Raw genomic sequence first — 23593 nt, 5'->3', positions numbered from 1 at the left:
TCCTCATACTGCCATAACTTCCAGAAGACTGCAGTTGATTTTTAAAATATTTTTTTTGTGCATAGAAATTGAATATGGCTAACAGAATTTATTTTTCATCCCTGGTTAACGCTCTTAATAATTTTTTTTGCTGCTGTAATAGAATAGCGCAGACTGAATATATTCTAAAAAATGCATTTCTCACAGTTATAAAGGCTGGGAAGTCCAAGAGTATGGGGCCTGTATCTGGTGAGAGTTATCCCACGGCAGAAGGGTAGAAAACAGAAGGAGGCACACAGGCAGAGGGAAAGCATGAGGGGCGGACTTCCATTAACAACCTGCTCTTGCAATGACGAGCCTATTCCCTTATTAATGACATTAACCTATTCACAAGGGCTTCACCCACATGACTCAATCACTTTCTGCTAGGTCTCACCTCTTAACACTGTGGCACTGGGGATCAAGTTTCTGGTAAGTGGATTGTGGGGCAGACCGTACCAAACACCATTGTTAGAAAGTTCTATGTGTGTAACTGTTTATGTCAAGACCAAAGGTCTTGTTAATAAATAAGGAAAGTTTGTAAACTTTCTGGATTGGTAATGCCCATCAGTGTGTACAATAAGCATGCTTTAGTCTGTTAGAATTTAGCCATGGGACTAGAAATAGACTGGAACTAGGAGTTAGTACTGCTTTTAATGTGATATTCTGATGCATAAACTTCAGATTTCCTCCTACTTCTTTTAAAGAAGCAAGTAAAGTGATCTCAGTCTCATTTTGCATAATTTCAGTAAATTCACTTTCTGTTTATTCAGTCTCTCCACCATATATTCCCTGAGATGTTTTCCAGATGCACGAAGGGAAGGTGTTGTTTGATGACATTATGATCTTTGGGGAGAGGAAGCCTCAGGTACTCATGTTGTCCCTGGATTCTCGCTCTCCCCAGCTGGGGGTGTCAGTGCTAATCTTGTGCCGCTGTTAGATCTGTGGCTGATGTTCATTGTGTAAGTCAGGAAGGGTGGCCTTGTGATCCTGCACGGCAGACCCCATGAATGGTGCTTGTTGCAAATCTCAAAGTTTGCAGTCCGTTCCATCCTGGCAGTCTGTCCTGCAGCATTTAGTTCCACAGCCACTTTGACTCTGTTGCAGTCACTCCTTTGGGAATCTTACTCGGCTCTAACAGCTACTTTCTAGATATTCCTTGCAGGGCATGGAGAAGTACTCCAAATGCCTTCCCTGTCTCAGGGGAATTGAGGTGGAATTGGGAGTGTGAACTTGGATGACTCTCCACCTGGAACAGTAGCGCTGGCACTTTGTCCTCACATGGTGGCACTATGTGGGAGAAGGTCCTCTTGATGGACACTTCCTCCCAAATGGCCATATGCTCCCTCCATCCCACCTTTCAGTACATCTGAGCTGCAACTTTGCCCTGTTCACTTTGCTATTTCAGCATGTGCAGTCAGAGCCCAGACACTGACCACACCCCTGCAGCCCCTCTCATTCTTCAAATGACCATAAGCTTCCTTTACTTCTTTCTGTTTTGCTGGAAAATCCCGTAGGTCCCATCCATCTTCTTCTCATGGTAGCATTTATCCTCTCTTTTTAACTGCAGAATGCCTGCTGGGAAACACTCTATATAAGAGGAAAATTAAAAGATAGGAATACAATGATGTTTTCAAATATATTTCTGCATCCTCTGATAGGTGACTTAAACTGACTGCATTTCTCCTGGCTACTGGAAGTTGGAGAATGAAGTCTCAGCATCAAGTAGTGATTCAGATGCCTTTTGAAAATTGTGGAAAAGTGGTGCCCATAAATCAGACACAAAGACCTCACATTTAGCTTTAGGAAAATGTCCCAGTGTGATGCAGGCAATGAGGAAGAGGCTCTCTTGAAAAGCAAAGGCTAAAGGTAATGAGGACCATGTGGTTTCTTTAACACTTTGGTTGATTTCATTTCAATAGATTCCTCCCCTCACCTGGGGACTTCATTTTGTTGTTAGTGCTCCCTAGGAACCAAGTGTATTTTAACATGTTTGTCACAATGGTCACAAGATACCATAATAAAAAGATAAGTGGCAATATTTCTTACTGATTGAAAATATTCATTAAGTCCATAATGGAAAATAGAGTAAAACTGTTAAGATTAATTGACCTGAACCAAAGATTGGCATTTCCTCTGTTACAGCCTACTGCTAGGAAGTTGGTGCTTTGGAGTTTGTCTCTTTGTTGAGGTATATATTGGAATTATAAAGAGAATTTCTATAGCCAAATAAGTTGGTAATATTTCTTGAGTGTCTGTCCTGTGTCTTGGCATTTTATATAAAATATTTCCACTTTTGTAAGCAATAATATCCGGTAGCTCTTTCCATTTTGCAGATGTGGAAACTGAAAATCAGAATGGCTAAGTTGAAAACCTCAAAAGAAGCGAGTTGGCATTAAATTTAAGGCCAGTCTGAGGTCAACACCCATATCTTTTCAAGTTAATAAGCTTCAGTAAATAGATCATGTTAGAGATACCTCCGAGACAGAAAATCTTGTCAGAAATAAATAACAGTTAATGCTTTGTTACTTTAGGAGCACACTGAGTTATGTATTAGAAGTTACCCTGAAAGAGTAAATATTACCTGTCTGGCATCAATCTCTTTGCTTTAACAGTATATAAATTTAATGTAGTAGTAAATTAATGCACATAATTTATGTTTAACCTTTTTAGACCTTAATATTATAACATAAAACTCAGATGTAGGAAACCAGACAAAGCAAACATATAGCTTAGTGAATTAAAAGGTGAATACCCTTGGAACTACTTCCCAAATCATGAAGTAGAGTATTTCTGCAGGCCTCAGAAACTATCCATGTGCCCCCCCCCCATCAAAGCCTTCCCATTCTCCAAGTATAACCATTATCCTTATTTTTGTAATAACTACTTTTCTCTATTTATCAACTAAAAGTACATTCCTAGACACTATAGTTTAGTAAGAGCCATTTTAAAACGTGCTATCTTTTAAGTATCATTCTAATCTAGATTCCCTTTTCATCTTCTGCATTCCTTATAATCTATCTGAAGAAGAATGTGTTCCCTGTAACTGGTAATGGTTTATCATAATAGATTTTGCTGATTTGGATACTTGTAGTGATGTCAGCTTATTCCTCAGCCTTCTATATTTCCTGTAGTTGGCACTTTGATCCAGAGATACTGTATAATCAGACCAGAGAGTTAATGTTTTGGGTGGTGCTGTGTTCTTATATAGGCACACATATACTGTCTAATTTTAACTTTTTTTTATATAAGTGGTGGTTCGTACTTAAATATTAGGTTAGCAATTTCTTGAGAGTTGCAAAGTGATGATATTTCATCATTCCTTTTAACTTATATAAATAATTTTATAGGGAGATAGCTTCCTTTTTCTGTTATTTGGTTATCCAGAAGTATAGTTCATATTGGAACTTGATAAATGCTTGATGTTTTCCCTTTATTCACATGACTTTAGTGGCAAGCATTTCATTCCTCATAATCCTCTTAAAAGTAACAAATGTATGGGACCAGCAGATGTTGTAGTGGTTACATCACTGGACTCCCACCTGGCTGACCATGGTTTGAGTCCTGGACTCACTCAGTTGCTTAAAACTCATGACTGGCATGTGTGTGCATGTGCCCAAGATCCTGTGAGGAGAGTGGAGGAGAAGGGATTGCGGTGTGGCCATCCCCCATTGGGGGAGTGATTTCTCACTTTCCCTCTCACTGTCTCTGTCTCTCTCTTTCCAGTGAGTGAGTGCATGCTCCCTAAGGCGAAGACCTCTAAAATAATAATAACAAATAAAAGTAATATATATATATATGTGTGTGTATATTATACATACATAATTTACACATTATATACATATAAACACACACATATAAATTATATATAATTTCAATTATATATAATATATATATATATATATAGTTTTTTAAGGGGTGTGCACACTCAGTAGTGAGAGATAGTGAAAAAAGGGAAAAAATATCCCCCCATGGGACATAGTCATGCCACAATCCCTTGTCCATTTCTCCTTCTTGAGAGTTTGGATGTGTGTGTGTCTGTGCCAGATCTGTTTTTCAAGGTGCTGAGTTTGGGACTCAACTGAATAGTTGACCAATTGATTCAGTTCTTTTAACCACCAGGCTAAAGGTTAGCCCACCAATTAAAATTTTTAAATGCCATTATGACAGATTAATTTTGAAATATTTGATGTATTTCAGTTAACTGTAATTAAAATAATCAGGAATACATCTTGTTTTCTTTGTAATTTAAAAAAGTATACCTATCTAGTTTTCTTAGCAGTTGTTTGGGATATTATAATATATCTCATTCTATGGGTATCTACTGATATTTTACTACTTTGAAACCTTGGTTTCATTTAGATCCATTTCTCTGTTCTACTTTAAAATAATACCATCTTGAATGTCAGAGGCACAATTTTTATTTCAATAATCAAATATGATTTACAGAACTCACAAGAAGAATAGTCTATCTTATATACCTAAATTTCTGTTCCTTCAATTTTATTTTCTCCTCCAATTTTATTTTCTCCTCCACATTCCAAGATCCCTCCATTTATAGTTTTTTTTTTGTTTCTTTCTTGGCTTATAAACTGAAAGAACTATGAAGTCTTTATATATTTTTCAAGAGAAAAGTCTGATATATTCATTTAGACACTTCCAGTTCAAATACTAGATTACTGAGTTTTCACTTAATCTTTTTACTTCACTTTGGTTTTCAAGGACACAGAAGATGTAAAATTTAGAATATTTCATAACTAATTCTGCATACATTTTCAAATAGCAATATTTAGTATAAATATTACCATCTCTGATTATTGAAAACAATAGATCAAAATGTCTTTGTATATGCTACATTTATTAACTTATGTTTCTTTTAAATTGTCAGAGCATATACCCATTGTATAAAATATTTTCTTCATTCTAACCTTCATTTCTTTTTGTTCTGCAATTAGCTATTTTTTTTTTTTGGAGAGCTTTCTGCTCTAGGGCGCGTGCGCTCACCAAACAGACAGAGAGAGACAGAGAGATAGAAAGCGAGAAATCACCCCCCAGAGGGGATGGCCATGCTGCAATCCCTTCTCCTCCATTCTCCTCTCGGGATCTTGGGCACGCACGCACATGCGCCCAGCATGAGTTGAAGCCACCGGGTCCGGGACGCGACCTGCGGTCAACTACGTGGGAGTCCAGTGACATAGCCATTACACTAACTGCTGGTCCCTGAAATTAGCTATTAATTTAGTACATTTAAAAATTTATTTTTGGTGGTGTACCTCTAGTTATTTTGTCTGTCTGAAGTTTGTTTTTTAGTACATTATTCAAGAAGGCTTAATAGTAAAACCACATTCTCTGAATTCTTTAATATTGACAAATGTTTGCATCTTTTATTTCAGAGGTAAATTTTGCTGGGTATAAAATCTTTAGCTCACATTTTCATTTTAATTATATTTGTCATTCTTTTCAGAAATAAAGCCATACTCTCAAAGAAAATTTTTTCTCTCATACCTCATATCCTTCTTTTTGTATGCATAATTTAAAAATATGCTTATTTCAAAAAAAAATTTTAAATTATATCTTTTAGTATTCATTTTGTGTCTTTCCTTCAGGAACTGGATATAAAATAATAGAGTAGATAGATTTCAAAACTTATTTTGGAAATATTGCCCCGGTGTTGTGTGTTACCAATTAATGTTGTGTAAAGTGCCAGAAACCTTTTTTTTTTTTTTTTTTGGAGAGGTTTTTGCTATAGGGCACGTGTGCTCACAAGAAAGACAGACAGAGAGAGACAGAGAGACAAAAGCAAGAAATCATCTCCCAGGGGGGATGGACATGCCACAATCCCTTCTCCTCCATTCTCTTCTTGGGATCTTGGGCATGCACGTACACATGCCCGGCATGAGTTTAAGCCACCAGGTCTGGGACTTGAACTGCAGTCGTCTACATATGAGTCCAGTGATATAGCCATTTCACCAACTGCTTGCCCCAGAAACCATTCTGATTCTAGTTTTATTTTTATTTTTTTTTGGTGAGTTTATAGGATCTTTATTTTATTTTATTTAAAATTTTTCTATTTATATTTATTTAATCACTGCATATCTTTTTAGTGTCCATGGTTTTTCCCAGCAATAAATATGGTGAATATTAGCAATATCATTTACAATAGCCACAAAAAGTATACAATACCTAGGAATAAACCTAACCAAAGAAGTGAAACACCTCTAAAAGGAAAACTTAAAAATTTAAGAAAGAAAGTGATACAAAGAAGTAGAAAGATATCTCATGATCCTAGATTGGGAGAATATGTATAATCAAAATGTCAACCCTACCCAAATTACTCTACAAATTCAGTGCAATTATAACAAACAGAGATATTCCTCACAGAGATAGAAAAAAATAATCATAATATTTGTCAGTAATCATAAAAGGCTCTGTATCACCAAAGCAATACTGTGCAAAAAGAATAAAGAAGGAGGAACCTAACTTCTTGACCTCAGAATATATTACAAGCTTGATAATCAAATCAGCATGGTACTGATACAAAAACAGGCAGGTTGAGTAATGGAACAGAATTGAGAACCCATAAATAAACCCCAAAATATACAGCCAACTAATTTTCAACAAAGGGCACAGGCCAACCCAGTGGAGAAAAGAAAGTCTTCAGCAAATGGTGCTGGAAAAACTGGATATCCATCTGCAGATAACTAAAACTGTTTCCCTATCTCTCAACATTAAGGATCTTGATTTTATATACAGTGTTCTGAGATTTCTCACACTTGTGACTTAGCAAAAGTCTCTATCCATTAGACCAGATGCTAAGTGAACCATGTTCATCTAAAGAGTCTTGTTCTTTAATGTATGGATGTTTCCTATCAGTCATTTTCTTTCTCTTCTTTTCAAAATTCTTATATTTTGTAACTTATTTGTTGAATATTTGGCTTTCCAGATGAATATTATAACTATTTTTACTTTTGTTTTTCTATTTTCCAACTCTATGCATTAAAAATATAATAAAATTTGTTCTTTTTAAGTGTATAGCTCCATGTGTTGACAAAAGTATATAGTCATTTAATTGCCTCACATTTGTTTGCTAACATTCCCTGTGTTCCTTTGTAACTAATCTCCTTGACCTACTCTTGCTTCTTGGCAGCCACTGCTCTGTTTTTTTGTTTCTTGAGTTTCCACTTAAAATACTTAAAATATTTTCTTACTGATTTCCTTAACTTGTAGTTTCCTAATGACTCTTTATATTACTTTATTTATTTATTTTTTAGAGGTTTTTGCCATAGGGCATATACACCTGAAAGAGAGAGAGAGAGAGAGAGGAAGTGAGATAACCCCTCCCCCTCTGGGGGATGGCCATGTCACAGTCATTTTTCCTCCATTTTCCTACAGGGATGTTGGTTATGCACACATATGTACCCAGCCTGATTTTCAAGCCACCAGTTTGGGACTAGAACCAGGGTCTGCCATGTGGAAGTCCAGTGATATAACCATTATGCCATCTGCTGGCCCCCACCCTTCTCTTTTTTAAATTAATATTTATATTTATTTTTTCTTTGATTGTCAGAGGGCATGTGTGGTTGCTAGAGAAGAGAGAGAGGGGGAAAACACCCCTTAATGGAGCATAGTCATACTGCCATCTTTTCTTTTCCATGGGCATGCACGCATGCATTCCATCTGTATTCTTCAAGAAACAGAGGCTAGGACTTGAACTGTGGTTCGCTTTGCAGGATCTGGCTCATGGTGGAATGCATTGAACCACTCTGCTATGTGACTGCCCCTCTTAACTACCCTGCCAGTATGTATTTTTACTTTCAATTGTATGTAAGTTTTTCCTAACATCTTGTTCTTGGTTCGTGGCTGCAATGTCATCAGTGTCATTTTTATCCCTCTGTGGCTATTAATTATGGTTTCCTGAACAATTTTTTCCCTGTGTTTTTCTACAATTCTCTTTTCCTCTTTGTTTTGCTACTTCCTTCCCACCTTAGTTGGGTATGTTTCTGAGATGTCTGATGGTTCTTAATTATGTAATCATATTAAGTGTGAAGTTCTGCAAAGGTAATTGGAAACTGCATGGATGGTGGGTCTTGCAAACTTTGGGACTTCATTCACTGTAGAGTGAGGGAACGACTAGCTTTGTGTTCATTGGTGACCTCAAAATGATCTGAAAGTGTTTTCATTGATATGATTTGCTACTTTTTTTTGAAAGAGCCACCAATGTATTTGTTTTGTAATCCGCTAGTCATACAAATTTGGAACAGGAAGAGGGGGCTCTGCATCTCATTGATAATTATGCAGAATATTACTTAAGTCTTTTGTTTTGAATGTCACAACTCATTCTGTGCTTAGTGTTCCTAAATCTTGCATTTGACTGATTGATTTTTATCCAGCATTTGTAAAACTTCTCTTTTTTTGTGTAGCTTGACAGATCTGGATGTGGTATGGTCTGGGGATCCAACTATTCTTTCAACAGATTTTTAAGTGATCAACCTGTTTCAATCTCAGCTTCATCTCAGTCTATTATATTTGGAACCACCAACTTTTGAGCTTTCTGAAATTCTATAGGGCAAATCACCTTGTTCCCTCTTAATTATTCCTATAAAGTTTATCCACCCTCTTATTAAGTCTCTCTCTCTCTATCTGCATGCTATTTGGGTTACATGTATTTTTAAATTTCATTCAAAACGGTGTCTAGATTTTTTTTCTCTTCATAACTTATTTTTTTTAAGCACCGAATAAGAGAATGGAAATGTCTTCACATCAGTTTTGAAATAAAAAGTCTATAGTAATTTCTGTAAATGTTTCTATGGACCTCTTGTACATAAGCTAAAGTCTTTTGACACAATTAGCAGAATGTGCTTTTAGTAGAATTTCTTTTCCTTTGACTTTCATAGTTTTCATTATTCTTATTCTCTTAAGTTTTCCTTCCTCTTTTGTTTATTTATGGTGCGGTTTCATCCATATTAGCTCTTACAGATGGATATATTAATCATTTTTCTATCATTATTTCCCTTACCTCTTTCAGTGATCTTCTTACTATCACATCTAGCTCTATCCAAATTATAGTTTCAAATATCAATCTCCTTGCTGGATATTTTCATTTATGTGCTCTTCTCATTTACCTAAAACTCAAATAATAAAAACTAAAGGTGTCTTCCTCACTAAAAAAAACTTCTTCTCTTCACTTTATTTCCATGATAACAACACTTTTCTGTGCAATAAGGTTTGACATCTTGGAATTACCTTTAACTATAGTCTACATACGTAATTGGCAATCTGTTTGGTTCTTTCCTCAAAATAACATGTGATTGTATTCAATATTTTCTTTCCCTCGCAGGAGGGGTGCAGTGGAACACAACTGGCCCCACGTGAGGAGGGTTTTAGGTTCATGTCCTGGGACCTCCCTGATTATATTGGTTGTGTGTGCATTGATCCAGGCTGGTTAAGATTGGGGGTGAATTGTGGCATGCATGGGGATCCCATTGGGGATGCCTGTCTTTCTCAGTCTGTTTCTCTCTCATGGAAGAAATAAATAAGCAAATGACTTAGAAACAAGGTCATCAAAAAGACTTGTAATTTTATGATGACTGAATTTGTTGTTTAAAAAGGAGAAATTTGGGACCAGCAGATGTCGTAATGGTTATGTTGCTGGATTCCCACATAGTCGACCATGGCTTGAGTCCTGGACCAAGTAGCTTCAAACTCACACTGGGTGCATATGTGTGTGCATGGCCAAAATCCTGAGAGGAGACTGGAGGAGAAAGATTGCAGCATGGCCAGTGATTTCTCACTTTCTTTGTCTCTGTGGCGAATGTGAACACCCTATAACAAAAACCTCTCTTTCTCTAAAAATATAAAAAATAAAAATGGAGAAATTTGTTTATTTCAAGAAAATGAGATTTCTCATTAGTATGCACATGTGAAAAGTAGAAGTTGTTCCAAGCATAAAATCATTAGAGTTTTGGCCTCTTAGGTATTCCTGCCTGTGTTATTGTTAGGAAGACATGATGAGGATGTGTGACCTTTTACTTATCTTTTACCATTTATTTTATTAAAGAGCAGAACGCACCTGGCCAACCTTTGTTATCTAATTTCCCGACTGAATACAGTATTGGACAGGGCCAGACTTGCTTGAATTTTGTAAACATTCCCCATTTGGGGGGTTATCTTTATCCTGCTCTACATCCTGCCATTTTGCTGGAAATGTCATATATTTGCTTGATCCTGCTTCTTAGAAATTCTTACTTTATTAATTTTATGTTCTGCGTAACTCAGAATTTAACACCATTTTGTTATATTGGCGCTTTCACAGTTGCTTTAGAGTATTTACAGTTGATCTGAGAATAAGACAAATATATTTTCTTTATAGTCAGATCTTTGTCGTTGTGTCAAGGTTATATGAAACTTAAAGTGAATGCCTCTCAGTACCTAAGTTCGAAAGACATGGTTTGCTTGTTTGTGACTCTTGTCCTGTCTTTACTTCTGAACACAAGCATTTCTGGAATGGAAGTCTGCTGTTTAATAATGCAAAGACCGCTCTACTCCTTATTTACCAGTTTATTAAAGAGAACCTTTGAGAAGGGCTAAGTCTTCTGATATTTTATAGAATACATTGTGCTTATTCTAATGATGAAGGAAGAATTTAATTTTGGTAAATGACTAGAGGTAAATTGAAGAGAAAAAAATCACTTGAAAGCATAAAGTTATGTCATGAATGGATGAAATGAAAGTGCACATTATAGCTCAGCTTAGAATTGATAAGAGGGAAATGGAGGAGAAAAAATGAATGATAAAGCTGTAATATACATCTATTAAAAGGTATGTGCTCACCAGAGCTAAAAAGAGAGAGATGAGAAAGCATCCCCAGGGACCAGCAGTTAACAGAATGGCTATGTCGCTGAACTCCCATGAGTCCTGGACCTGGTCAGTGGCTTAAACTCATACTGGGCACGAGTGCGTGCTTGCCCAAGATCCCGAGAGGAGAATGGAGGAGAAGGGATTGCAGCATGGCCATTCCCCCTGGGGGGTGATTTCTTGCTTTCTGTCTCTCTGTCTCTTCCTGTCTTTCTGGCGAGTGCACGTGCCCTATAGCAAAAAACCTGTCCAAAAAAAAAAAGAAAAGAAAGCATCCCCAGAGGTTTGCTGACACCACAATCCCCTTTTTTTCTGTTCTCCTTTCTGGGTTTTGGACATGCGTACTCATATTCTCAGTGTGGTTTTCAAGCTGCCATTCTGAGACTCAAATGATACAGCCGTGGGATCCAGCCACCTTAACCACCATGCCGCCAGCTGGCCCAAGACTTATGTTAATAATTCACTGTTGCTGAGGTTTAGCAATTGACCCAACTTAACAAATTACTAGGATTTATTTAGGTTTATACATCTATTTTTCCCATGAGCAAGAGAGACAGAAGTTGAGATTGAAGGAAAGATAAGAGTACCCGAATGGGATCTCTGTGCTGTGATCCATCCCCAGCGTTTACTTGGCTCATGGTACATGTGGGCCTGGCCAACTCAGGAAGGACTTGGGACTTAACTGGGAATCTTCCCATGTAGGTTTGCTCGCAGAACATTTTACTCTACCACTGATCCACTGTTAGGCCCCAATGAATGGAATTTTTATGACCCAAAGTCAACCTAAAAAATACATTCAGTTTTGAAGCACATTTATTTGAAAAAAGGAGTTTAGGAAATATTTAAACAAAGAACTTCCACATGTGAGTAAATACTATATAAAACCAGTAGCTAATTCTTATTAGGTTTTCTTTTTCTAGGCAATAAAACGTAATTCTTGTATTTCTTAGGCTACTAGATTTCTGTTTGTGTTAGACTCACTAGTTTTAGGGCTCCTCCAATCTGAGTTTAGGTTCTGCTTGTGACACTTGCTAACTGCAGGATCTGACCCGAGTCCTTTTCTTCTGTGAGTTACTAATAGAAATAATTCCAATAATTGAAGGTATACTGTGTTCTGGACATTGTTTTAATTTTTTTGGTTATTGATTTATTCCTCACAAAAATCATAGGTACTGGTAACCCGTTTTACAAATAGAAATGGGAGTGCAGAGAAAGATTAAGTCACTTTCCCAAGAGAACGTAAATTGCAGTTTATCAGGAACCTCTGCTGATACCCTCTTTAGCTTCCTTTTTGGACATTAGTCTCCCCAAACTACATGCTCCTAATAAAACTGGCATTTGCAGTTACTGAAAAGTACCTGCCCTTTTACATGTTTTGACTTATAATTCACTTTTCTTCTCTTTTAAGTGAGATTTTTGCTGTAGGGCATGTGCTCTCGCTGGAATGACAGTGAGACACAGAAACAGAAAATGAGAAATCACCCCTGGTGGGGGAGGGGAGGACGGCCATGCTGCAGTTCCTTCTCTTCCATTCTCCTCTTGGGATTTTGGGCACACATGCACACGCACCTTGCATGAGTTTTTAAGCCGCTGGGTCTGGGACTCAGACCACGTGGTTGGCCACATGGGAGTCTAGTGACGAAACCATTATGCCATTTGCTGATCCCTGTGATGCACTTTTCCCTGAGTTGCTTTCCGTTGCTCTCCCCTCTGGCTCTTCCTCCTTCTCTAAGACTCAGTTTGAACACTAGCATCCATTCCTTCTCTGTCTGCCTGAAGCTGTGGTAAGAGCAATGACGCAGAATTCCCAAGCCAATCTTTGTGTTTTACCTTTTCACTTTGTGTTATAATTATTTGCTTCATTTTGTATGTCCAAGATTGGGCAGAGGCAGAAGTTATGTACTGTTTGTCATTGTATCACCAGAACCTAACCTAACTGAGTATTTCCAGTTTAGGGTAATGGGGTGTATATGGTGTAGTAGATGACGTGTGTGTGTGTGTGTGTGCATACACACATATGTGCACATGTGTACGTGTATAATCATCAGCTATACAAACTGTGCAAGTTATTTCCTTTAACTTCACCTGCTTCTTCAGATGTTAAAATGGGTTCAATACTATTTCCATTGTTACTAGAGAATTGCAAGAATTTAAATAATATACAAAAGTGCATATACTCCATGGGAACCTTATTCAATAAATGAGAGTTTTCTCGTCATGATTATTGGTGCCTTAGATTATTCACATGCATAGATTTTTTTTTTTGGAGAGATTTTTGCTATAGGGCGCGTGCGCTCGCCAGACAGACAGAGAGAGACATAGAGACAGAAAGCGAGAAATCACCCCCCAGGGTGTCCTTTAAAACTGTTTATCTTTATTTATTTTTTTTTCTTTTAGGTTTTTACCATAGGGTACATATGTTCTTTGGGGAGACAGAGAGAGAGAAAGTAAGAAATTATCCCCCAAGGGGTGATGGTCATAGTGCAAGCCCTTCTCCATTCTTCTCTCAGGACTGTGGACATGCATGCATATGTTCCCAGTGTGATTTTCAAGCTGCTGTGTCTGGGATTCGAACTGTGATTAGCCATGTGGAAGTCTAGTGCCTTAATCACTATGCCACCTACTGTCTTACTTATCTTCTTAAAATGAGTATTTAAAATACACATGCCAGAAAATATTAAATAAACCCTGAATCTGAGTTCTAGCTGTGGCTATTTGGGAGTTGTTTCCTATAGTCTTCCTAAGCCACATGCACTCTGTAGAAAAGGGGAGGTAAAATACTTCCTGCTAACCTCATCATTTAGAGCCATGAGAAAATGCGTGCACTATATAAATAAAGTTGCTAAAGTAGATTGGAGTTATTTTTTACTTCTGACTTTCTGCTGTGTAATTTATTGGGAATTGGCCATTTATAGTGGGACATTTTTATTGCTGTTGCATGTGTATAATGTATATTGGCTTCTGCCCATCATAATAATATTTGGCTTAGCTATTTCACTTTTCTTTGGAGGATTGATCTCTTTGTGTTTGTGCATATGTATTTTTAGTAGTTTCAAATAAATTCTTGATTCAAGATTTATGGACTCAGCCGTTTGAGACTAAGCTGTCTTTTAGCATATTTTCATTGTAAAAGAATGAAAAACCCCTTTGGAGATTCATTTAATCTTTGGAGATGCTCTTTGTGTTGATAATCTCAACAGTGGATTTTAGGCTATGTCTTATACAGAGATTTAAAATAATGTACCACATTAAAGTTATTTTTGTACATCAAAATTTGTTACTCTAGCATTGAAAAACTGTAAAACCTGTCTGATATACTTACAACAAAATCTTAACTCTTCATCTTGTCTTTCAAGGTCCTGCCTACCTTGGCCTTTATATGTTCTCTAACTTTATTGCAGGTCCTTCTTCTGGAACTCGACTTATTTATGTATCTGTGGCCATAAGTTCTTCTAGCTCATGAAGCTCTTCCTGGAATCATGGCCTTTGTACACTGCTCTTCTCTTGGCCTGAATGCTCTTGGCTCATTTACTTTTATTTATTTATTTTAAGAGAGATTTTCACTATAGGTTGCGTGTGCTTGGCTGAAGAGACAGAGAGACAGAAAGTGAGAGATCATCCCCTGGGAGGATGGCCTCGCCACAATCCCTTCTCCAGTCTCTCCTCTCAACACATGCAAATATGCCCAGCATGAGTTTCAAACCACAGGGTCCAGGACTCCACTATGATATGCCATGTGAGGGTCCAGTGCCTTAACTACCACGCTACCTGCTGACCCCTCTTTTTATTGCCATAAGGTGTATGTGCTTCTCAGAAATAGACAGAGACAGAGATAGAGGGGAAGTGAAAAACCATTTCTGTTGGGGGTGAGGAGGATGACCACACTGCAGTCCCTTCTCTTCCATTCTCCTCTAGAGATTTTAGGCATGCACATACACACCCAGTGTGTTTTCCAAACTGCCAGGTATGGACTCACACCTTACACTCAATCATGTGGGATCCAGCTTCCTTAATGCCACTGACTGACTCACTGTCATTCTATCATAAACAGTAGAGCTTCAAGACTTAGAATTTATCTATACATCTTAATGGCAGTGCTGGTTTCTAGCACAGTAAGTAGCACATAAAAAATGTTCAACCATATAACAACAAAGAAAGTATAAAAAATGAAGATTATATTCCTTCACACATAGAGAACAACTTGAGGCGTCCATCCTGGAAGAAACTTGATGTGTTTCTGAAATTGAAGGAAGACTAATGTGGCTGGGACATAATGGTTGGTAGGTCAATGACATGAGATGAAGTCTCAGACTTTAAGCAGGGACTGGAAGGCCATATTTAAAACAGTTGGCCTTCTTTCACAGTGTAAATATAAATCATTGAAGGGCATTAAGTAAGAGACATCAAGGTCTGAATTTTAAATTCAGATTTGCTGTTCTTGGAGACTGAGGTGGATGTGGGCCGGGGTATAACTAGGGAAAACCCATGAGAAGATTTATGCAGCATCCAGAAGAGACAAAGGTGGTTTGTCCTTTAGTGATGACAAAAAGTGGAACAAAACAATATGGAAATTGAGAGAAGATAGTGTTGCAGTTTCTGGGGCATGCTGGCATTAGGTTTACAGATTTGGAATGAGAGCTCCAAAGATTTGGGCATGCTGGGTTGGCAATGTGTGGGGCATCCATGTCTGAGAGGACTTCAAAGAAGTTAATGGAAAAATGAAATTAAAATATGAGTGTATTTTGGTACAAAAAAACCCCCCTGTTTTATTTTATTTTTTTAATAGTAAAAATTGTTGTGAGCTTTTGGAAGACCACTGTAGAGATATCAATTAGGCAGTAGATATATGAGCTGTGAACTAAGAAATCAGCTTTTAATTAAAGAAATAAATCTGGTAATCTTTGATACATGTATATTACTCAAATGCACAGAACTGAGTATAAATATCTGGGACACTCTTCTAGAGGGAAGCAAGTCCAGGGAAGAAACTTGAGAAATCCTAACTTTGTAGTCAGCAAATTACAAGAAAACCAGGATATTGAGGTACTGAGGGAAGGCTAGTTGGTCTTGCCTGATGCCATTGAGTGACTAGATTGAACCACTTGAAATATTACTAATCTTAGCAAAAGAGGTTCTAGTAATCTAAAGGAGCAAAAGCAGAAGTTGGGTAGAAGTTGATTATAAAGGAAAGGAATTACTAAAGCCGACATGTGTAGGCTGCTTTCAAATATTACTCTGGATAGTGAGTGGAGAACAATATGGTAGTGGTTGGGACATCTGAGATCAAAGAATGACTTTAAAACAAATTAGAAATATTAGAGAAATGTTGTGTGTTGACAGTAATCATCTAGCAGAGAGGGAGTGGTTGGTGATTCAGGAGAGATAATTGTTTGATAGGCCTTTCAAAATGATACATATGACAACATCCTAAAGAGGAAGAGTAAAGGGACCTATATGGTGATCAAGTTCTTTATTATTTCAAAGCGGTAAGATGATTCATTCTAAATAGATGTAAATAAAGTGTGAAGTGCATATTGTAAGTGCTAGAACAATAGCTAAAAAGATGACATGAAGTATTTTTAAAGGATTGTATAAGAGATTATCATTGTGGCCAGCAGGTAGCATGATGGGGGAATTGGCCTCCCAAATGGCCAACTGAGATGTGAGTCCTATTCCTGGCATCTTGCTTTCTCAACCCCCCTCCCCCTTACTCCCTCTCTGGTCAAATTAAAATAAATAGATAAATAAAATAATTCTTTAAAATATAAAAGAGAGTATCATCAAAAAGCCAAGAGAAAAGTTAAAATAATAAAAATAGTCATATATCTCAAAAGAAGGCAGGAAATTAAACATAGAAGAACATAAATGTGTTAGGTAGATTCTAAACATGCCCCTCCCTCCCAACCAAGATTTCTATCCATAGTTTAATCAGTCAGACATTAGTTTAGGTACTGTTGTGAAGAAACTTTGCAGGTGGAATTGAGGTTACTGAATAGTAGACCTTGAAATTGGGAGATAGGCTAGTTTGTCCCAGGTGAGCCCAGTATAATCACATAAATTCTTTCATAAAATTTTATTTATAAATAACAGAAATTTGGTTCTTACTGTTCTGGAGGCTGGTAACTCTAAGTTATAAAATACAGTAGGGTGAATATAGTTAATAACAATGTATTGTATATCTCAAAGTCACTACAAAACAGGACTTGGAATGTTCCTAACACAAAATAATGACAAATGTTGAGATGATGGTATACTGATCACCCTGATTTAATCATTGCACATTGTATTCGTGTATTGAAAAATCTCAGTGCACTGCATAAATATGTACAATTGTCATTTATCAGTGAGAACAATAAATCATGAAGGTAGAGCCCCATGAATGGGATTAGTGACTTTATGAAAGAGAGATGAGGGAACTCCCTTTCCCTGTTCCCTTTGTGAGAACATGAGCTCTTAAATGCTGAAGGTGGCAGATGAGTCAGTTAGGGAGATGTAGCAGAAATCGGAGAGATTGGAATTGTGAAAAGGGCCAGCTTGCTGTTGCTGGGGAGGCAAGGTGAAGAGGAATGCAGGTAGTCTAAATGAGCTGAGAGAAGCTGCCAACTGACAGTCACCAAACAGGCCCTTGGCTCTAGCTGCAGGGAATTGAATTCTGCCAACAACCTGCATAAGCTTAGAAGCAGATTCTTTTCCAGCACCTCTAGAAAGGAATGCAATCCTGCTGACACCTCCATATCAGCCTTGTGAAAGCGTAAGCAGTGAAAAATAGCTGAGCTCCACAATGTTGGGACTTCTGATCTACAGCAGTTGTGAAATAGTGTGTTAAGCCACTGTTTGTCATAATTTATTTTCACAACAATCAAGAGTAATACAGACTTGGGTTCCTGGAAATAGGGTGCTTCTATAATAAATATTTTAAAATGTGGGATCGGTCTGTGGGCAAAAGCTGAAATATCTTTACAGAATATGATAGGAAAAGGATAAATGACCTTGAACAGAATGTTAGTAAATTATGGACATTAAGGATGCTTCTGCTGAAATTTAAAAAGGAATGGGAAACATGTTATTGGATACTGGAGAACTAGGGATCTTTGCTGTATAGTGACTGAAAAATTAGCAGTATTTCATCTTTAGTTGTGTGGCAAGCAGAAATTGTGAGTGATAAACTTGGGTATTTACTTGGATTTCTAAGCAACATGTTGAGAGTATTACTTGGAGTATTAGTGTGTTCAGGCTACTATAACAAAATGCCACACACTGGGTGGATTGAAAAACAAATTCTCTCTCATTCTGAAGTTTGGACAAGACCAAGGTAGGCAAGGTACATTTTTTTCTGAGGCTTCTTCTCTTCATTTGTAGGTGGCCACCATTTTATTGCACACGTACTACTTTTTTATGACTTGTTGGGGGTGAAGAACTCTTAGATATTTCTTCTTTAAAGGATACTAATCTTACCAAATCAGTCCCATTCTTTTTTCTCCCCTTAGGGTTTATTTATCTTTTCCATGAGACAGAGACAGATAAATAAATTGGATTATGTTATTTGTTTAAAAATAATTATTTACTTAATTTTTTATTCTTTTTTTTTTTTTTTTTTTTTTTTTAATTTGATAAGAGCTAAAGCAAGCCACCAGGTCTGGGACTCGAACCATGGTTGGCCATGTAGGAGGGTCCAGCACCTTAACCACCATGCCACCTGCTGGTCCCCCATATGTATATACACATTTTTTAGATTGTTACAACAGGACACATGTCCTTGCTGGAGAGAGAGAAAGAGAGAGGAAAATTGAGAAATCATCCCTTCTGGGGGATAGGAATGCCAATCTCATCTCCTCCATTTTCCTCTGGGAAGTTTAGGCCCATGTTCTATATGTGTTTCTTAGGTCACTAAGTCTGGGTTTCAAACCGTGGAGTCAGCCATGTGGGACCCAGCACCTTAACCACCATGTCACCTACTGGCCTGGGAACCTAATGTATTTTATCTGCCAATATATTGAGACTACTTTACACCTATTTCTTTGTTTTGCTTTCTATCTTCCCACTGTTGGAACTGGCATGTTTTTAACAGACATCCCATATCTGTCTCACAATCATACACTGGGAGCAGATAACTTCTGCCTTTAACTAGATACATCTGTAGAGGGAGAAAAATTTTCCCCAAGAGTTGTGTGCAAGGACTATGCACCTAAACTTGATTTAAATGAGAGATTTTGGACTTTTTAGGAGATAAAGCCAGTTGTGGATGCTTGAGTCAGTGTGGGAGGAGGGAGGGAAGTAGGAGAAGATAAGAAGGGAATCAAGGGGAAAAAAGAAAGAAGCAAAACATTTAAGGGACACAAAAATAGAAAATTTTTGTGGATAATTTGTATGATAATATCTTTTTAAATATTTATTTTAATTTTAATTTTTAATTACTATTCATACATTAATCGCTATATGTCATTTAGATTGTGAAGAGACTTTACTCAGGATGACTTACACCTCAGTCCAGCCCAGTTGAGTCTATTATACTGGACTCATAGGCAGTGTATTCATGCTGAGAAATTCATTTTTCTTGGTATAATGATACAGAGTTATTTAATGTATAAAAATATTAATAAAAATTTTTAAAAAATGGGGACCAGCAAATGACATAAACATTATGTTGCTGGACTCACATATCATTGACCACAGAATGAGTCCTGGACCTGGCAGATTAAAACTCAAATTGGGCACATGTATGTGCAGGCCCAAAATCCAGAGAAGAGAATGGAGGAGAAGGAATTATGGCATGGTCATCCCCCTTGGGGCATGATCTCTGGCTTTCTGTATCTGTCTGTCTCTGTTTCTCCCTTGAATGCACGTCCCTTATAGCAAAAATCTCTCTCAAAAAAAAAATTTAAAAAGAACAAATAGAGATTCTTATGCTTTGAGTTGATACTGCACTCGTATGAGACTCTTGGAAGCATTGGGAGGAGAGAGCATGTAATATATGCATTTGGAAGGGACTTGGATCTTTGGAGGTCAGTGCATAGACTATGGTAGACATAATTCTAAAGACGATCTTTCATGTTTTTCATATTCTGGTTATTGAATCAAGCACTGATCTAGGTGTTTGAATCTGGATTATCTATGAAGAACTTTGTAGATGTCATAAGACATAATAAGTTGATCTGAAAATAGGGGTGATTATCCTGAATTATCTGGATAGACCCAGTGTAATTATATGAACAGTTACAAAGAGAAGATCAAGACAAGAGTTAGAGATATTCACCAAAAGGAATTGGAGAGATTGGAAACTTGAGAAGGACCTAACCCACTGCTACTAGAGGAAAAGATGAGACAGAATACAGGTAGTATTAAGGGGTCGAATTGTTCCAAGTTAATCGCTAGTAAAGAAACAAGGACTTCAGTTCTATCAATGCAAGGAATTGAATTCTTTCAATAACATCAATGAGGTTACCTGAGTTTAGTTTAGTTGTTGTTTTTTCCCAGAACCTTCACAGAGAAAAGGTTGATTTCTGCTTTATGAAACCCTAAGTGAGGAACTAGCTGAGTCAAATTGTGCCCTCACTTGTAGTCCACACAAACTATGATATAATTAATGGTGTTGTTTAAGACATGTACTAATTTGAAATACCTGTGATAAGATCCAAACATACCAATAACTACACTAAATGTAAATGTTCTAACTATATCACTGAAAGATAGAGATGATCAGATTAGATATGAAAGAAAGACCCAACTTCTGCTGTTAACAAGAATTCATTTAAATACAATTATACTAGCAGGTTAAAAAAAACTGATAAAAAATAAATTGATAGGCAGAGATTTACTACACAAACTCATAAAACAAAAGCTACAGTGGTAATATAATATTAAATTAAACAGACTTCAGAGCAAGGAAAATTTCTAGGGGCAAAGAAGCATATTATATAATGATAAAAGGACCAACTCTCTTAGACTTAACAATTTCTTTAGATTTTCTTTTCTTTTTCTTGTTTACAAAAGATCCCCACAACGTGTGTAGCAAGAACTGAAAGGAGAAAGAGAGAGAGTAAAAATTACATTTGGAGACATCAACATTCCTTTGAACTAAGTGATAGAAGAAATGGACAGGAAACTAGCAATTATATATAGAACACTTGAACAACATAATCAACATGACATAGTAGATATTTGTAGAATATTTCACCCAACAACACCAAAATTTCATATACTTTTGAAGTGTACATGGAATATTCACCAAGATAGGCCACTCTGTGAGTCACCAGATAAATCTTGTTAAATTAAAAAAAAAAGTTATTCAAATTATGTTGAGTATAATAGGATTAAAGTAAAAACTGATCAGAGAAGGGTATATTAAAAATTCCAAACATTTTAAAATATTTTAAATACCAATAAATAACCCATGAATCTAAAAAGAAATATCAAAGGAAATTAGGAAATATTATGTAATGAAATAAACATATCAAAATATTTGGCATGGTACTAAAACAATTTTTAGGGGGTGATATATGGCCATTAAAAGCTCATATTTAAAAGATTCTCAGATCAATAATTTAAACTTCTATCTCCAGAATCTAGAGAAAGAAGAGAAAATTTAAAGCAGGCAGAAGGAAGGAATCACAAACATCAGTTCAAAAATCACTTAAATTTAAAAGAGAGAGCATTTAGAGAAAAATCAATGCAACCAAAAGCTGGTTCTTTGGGGAAAAATGTCAATAAAATTGATAAACTTGTAGCCAGACTGACCAAGTATGAAAGAACAAAGATTACAAACATCGGAAAAGAAAGAGAGAGTGTAATTATTGATCCCAGAAATACTAAAATGGAAAACTACAAGAGGTATATGAACATACATTTGACAGTTTAGATGAGAAATGAACCAATTCCTTGAAAGACACAAAACTACCAAAACTAAACCAAGAAGAATGATAAACTAAATAGCCTTCATCTATTAAAAAAAAAAAATACGAATTAAATTCCTTCTGAATTCTTTCAACAACTTCAGTGAAAGTAGAGAGAAATCTTCGGGGGCAAGAAGACTGCGATTTGGGACCAGGTAGTGGAGTGAGTAAAATAATGGGCAAATCAGGCTTGGGTAGACTGTTGCAAGTTCTAAGATTTACTGCAGCAATGGGAATTCCAAACTCAGCCTGCTGACTGGAATGTAATGAATCCCCTGATGAAAGGTCAATCTTGATCACAGTTGGCCCGTGGACAATTACAGTTAATGCTACAGACAGTAAATGCAATCAATGACTACATTCAAGAAGGTCTAGGTGATCTTTGAAGAAGAAGAATATCGAAAGGAAAAACATATCATTTCAGAAGGAAAGGCTATATTACATGCATTACATGAAGTTAGAATGTATGTGGAGATTTTTTTTTTTTTTTGAGAGATTCTTGCTACAGGGTGTGTGTGCTTGCTAGAGAGGCAGAGAGACAGAAAGCGAGTAATCACTGCCCAGGGTGGATGGCCACGCCGTAATCCCTTCTCCAGTCTTCTCTCCAGGATCTTGGGCATGCATGTACTTGCCTGGCATAAGTTGCAAGCTACTGAGTCTGTGATTGAACTGTGGTTGACTATGTGGGAGTCCAGTGATGTAACCATTATATCATTTGCTGGTCCCAGAGAAGAATTTTGACAAAATGGTACATGACTTTATGTTTAGATATACTGTTAGCAGAGACAGTTCCGAATCTAGGACTGAATGTTTCCTCCTCGAGCAATATGGTGTATATTAGAGTGGAGTTTCTTCAGGTGACAAGTGAGAGCATCTTGCTATATGGCAAAAAGAATTTAAGTCTGTGAGAGGCAACAATCCATTCCTGCAAATCAACCTACTTTCAGTTTGAAACATTAAACAACAACAACAACAACAACAACAACACAGGAATGTTGTCAATCTTTTTTTTTTTTTTTTTTTGGTGGGGGAGAGGTTAGAATGGTTTCAATCTTTTTTTTTTTTTTTTTTGGAGAGGTTTTTTTGCTATAGGGCATGTGCACTCGCCAGACAAAGAGAGACAGAGAGATAGAAAGCAAGAAATCACCACCCAGGGGGGATGGCCACACGGCAGTCCCTTCTCCTCTCAGGATCTTCGGCACTCATGCACACGCGCCCGGCATGAGTTTAAGCCACCGGGTCCGGGAGTCGAACCGCCGTCGACTACGTGGGAGTCCAGCGACATAGCCATTATGCCAACTGCTGGTCCCAAGGAATGTTGTTGATCTTAAAAGAGTAAGTGCTAAAGCACTGCTAAACTATTAGGTTGTCAGAAAAGTCATGGCGTTTTTCTATGCAAAACTACATCATGACTTTTCTGACAACCCAGTGTTTTTTTTTTTTGCATTTTGTGTATCATCATGCTTAATTTCATACTTTTATTATAAATCTGAGCAACTGCTCTATCGTATTTTATGTCTAGGTAGGTCTGATCAGGTAGAAATAAGTGATTGAATTTTTGAAGTTACAAATAGTTCCTATAGAGGCAGTGTTTCTCATATGATTCAAAATGAAAGCTTTTCTACTCATCAACTTATTCTAATGAACTCTACAGTTTTGTTGAACCTCAAGAAAAGTGTGAAAATTATACTTTTCTAAATATGACATATATTAGAGGATGGAACTAAGTTTCTATAACACCTTATATTATTTATCCATATTGTTGGCCTATTAAAGTTATGCTACCATAAAAATCACCACCCATAAAAATCAGGTATAACTTTAAAATTTTT

General features: G+C 36.9%; 1 protein-coding gene across 1 annotated transcript in view; it reads left to right on the top strand.

Moving 5' to 3' along the window:
- Positions 1-23593, top strand: part of TLL1 (tolloid like 1) — a 242887-nt gene that overhangs the window by 53902 nt on the left and 165392 nt on the right. The gene's annotated exons all lie outside the window — the stretch shown is intronic.

This window comes from Tupaia chinensis, unplaced genomic scaffold, assembly GCF_000334495.1.
Source record: "Tupaia chinensis unplaced genomic scaffold, TupChi_1.0 Scaffold000039_1, whole genome shotgun sequence".
NCBI lineage: Eukaryota > Metazoa > Chordata > Mammalia > Scandentia > Tupaiidae > Tupaia > Tupaia belangeri.
Note: the sequence above shows the minus strand (reverse complement) of the source record. Positions and strands in the feature narration are given on the sequence as shown.